General features: G+C 45.7%; 1 protein-coding gene across 1 annotated transcript in view; it reads left to right on the forward strand.

Annotated features, from left to right (window-relative positions):
- The window catches only part of HSPA4L (heat shock 70kDa protein 4-like), a 13,345-nt gene that overhangs the window by 10,533 nt on the left and 338 nt on the right, over positions 1 to 2,474 (forward strand). The gene's annotated exons all lie outside the window — the stretch shown is intronic.

Below are 2,474 nucleotides of genomic sequence, written 5' to 3' on the forward strand. Positions count from 1 at the left end.
TGGGGCAGGTGCCGCGGGCTGAGGAGCTGAGCCCCCAGGCATGCAGGGCGTCCTGGGTGCCCCTCCGGGCCGCCCCCGCCCTCCTGCGTGGAGGCTTGAGGCTGCCGACAGGCGGTGCCCACCGCCAGGGCCTCCCCACGGGGCAGGCCAGGGGCAGCGCCCGGCTCTGCTTGGTGTCCCCACAGGCCTGAGCGCCGTGCAGGCAGGCTCACTGACTCCGCCAATGGCAAAGCTTGAGAGCTGAGCATCTCCAGGCTAGTCGACGGCTTCGCACAAGTCGTTCTCTAAGAGAAAGCCTGTTTCCTCGTGTAGTCTGTGTGGAACAGGCCTGCTGAGCGGCCGCTTTGCAGGGAATCTTGGAGGGAGCTGACCCATACATTTTTAATGCTTAAAGTCCTGAGCTGACCCTTGTCTTAATTCTGTTAAGGTGAAATAATCATATCCATTATTGATAAAAACACATTGCTAAAAGCACGCACCAGTCACTTTTCATTGGTATGTTGAAGGTACAGGTTCTCTGCGGGGAGAGTATCAAAGGAGCTTCACCCAGGGGACCACGTGACACGAGCCCGGCAGCTGGGCCTCCCTGGGGTCACGAGAAGCACCCCGCCCCCCGCGCATGAGGATGCGCACCCGAGACCTGCAGGTAAACCTGGCTGTGCGGCCGACTGCCTGGCACGTCCCGGCGTCTTCCACTCCTCTGCCCGGTCACACGCATTCCGGGCCGTCAGCTCTAGGACACGTTAGAAGCTAACGCGGCAAAGATAACGTGCATCTGTCCGTCTGAGTCCTTCAGTCTCACAGCGTGGATCTTCCGTGAGCACGTTAGTGAGCGAGACGACACGTGGCTTAATCAGATTCGAGTGAAAGGTGTGATTCCATTTAATGTGAATCTGCCCTGAAACATGAAGCACTAGGCAGTATGTTGTTTTTTTTTTTTTTTTTCAAAATAAAAACACTGTTTTAGAAAAGTCACTTTAGAAGACAATAGCAACACAGAATGTTTTCCTGTGCAATAACAGCTAGGTTACAAAAGGACTGAGGGTGATGCAAAATGTGTGCAGTTCAACCATACAAGTCTGGATTACTTGGCTTCAGAAACCAAATCTTGATAGCCAACTCTACTGTGATAATAAAAACAAAGACTGCTACGTAACGTGCAAAAGAGGACTTGTGATGTTTAATTCCTTACCAGTCTGTAGAATTCTTAAGTTTAAAAACAGCTGGAAACAGCATGCCAAAGAATCAGGCTGTTGGCGTTACAGGTCATCCATCGGTTTTAAAATGTATTCAAACTTTCAGTAAAGAAAAAAAATTGGGTTTTCTTTTTCTCAGTTTTTACTGTAGCTATGATAATTTCCCAGGGAGAAGTCATTTAAAGCGGATGTTGGAGCAAAGCGTAAGATAAAATGAAAATAGTGCTGAAACAGCCTATCCGAAGGATCGCATCCTCACCTATTTTGAAAAATTACCCACGTGTAAAGAATTTTGAATGTAGTAACCACATTATAAATAAACTAAAATGTAGCCATGCTGTCACTATCAAAAACATAAATTACAGCAATATGCCTGTAAACATTACCCGTGGGCATTTGGTTTGGATTTTAATGGTAATTGTTAGTCCACAGCAAATAAAAGCTTGGTGTTTATTTTGCTTATTATGTATTTCGCGTTAGAAGTGATTCTTAAGTGATTGGAAAAGTGTAACTTCATCTTTAAGATTCACAAGAAAAAGCTTCAGTTCAAAAGTAAATGTTTTTTTTTTTAGCTTAAACCTGGAAGTTTTGAGTTAAAAACTGGAATTTGGTTTGATGGTATTTGAATCTGTAAAAATGACATACTGATATGCAAAGTCTGAGGAACTGTGATCCACTGATGACCTTCCAGACACATGGAGGCCGTTCAGAGTCTGCGCTGGTGACCTTCCTGTGCACCAGATCCACCCTCACTTAACAGTTGAAGCTTTCGATTCCAGGATACAGATGGAAAAGCTTTGTTACTGTCTCATTGAACCCAAAGTATCATTTTTTAAGAAAATTGTTAGAAAGCACACAATCTCTTCTTTTGATGAAAAGTAAAAAGTGTAGATCTAAGATCAAGGCTCCTATTAAACAAAACAAGCCAAAAAGAGTTATTTTAACTCCTCATTCTAACTTAAAATGCACTAACGGTATTCTTCTAAACTGCCATGATGTTCAGTATGAACAGGTATTTTCCTAAGTTTACTTTTCTTGCCCACTTGAAGGGTTAGTTTAATTCTCTTGGTATTTTAAATATGTTGACAAACAAACTGCTTAGGAGAAATGCAGACATCTGTCTAAGCTGGTACAATTCCTCGTTGTGGGCACCTCATTGTCTGCCCCAGGGGTGCCTCGAGCACGCTGCTCCAGCCTCTGCCCCTAGGGGTCGCTGGCTGCTGTCAGGCCTCGGGAGGCCTCGAGCGCGCTGACAGCTCCGCCGCTAGGGGTCGCTCT

Source organism: Condylura cristata, unplaced genomic scaffold (genome assembly GCF_000260355.1).
Source record: "Condylura cristata isolate star-nosed mole 26May11 unplaced genomic scaffold, ConCri1.0 scaffold00075, whole genome shotgun sequence".
Classification (NCBI taxonomy): Eukaryota; Metazoa; Chordata; class Mammalia; order Eulipotyphla; family Talpidae; genus Condylura; species Condylura cristata.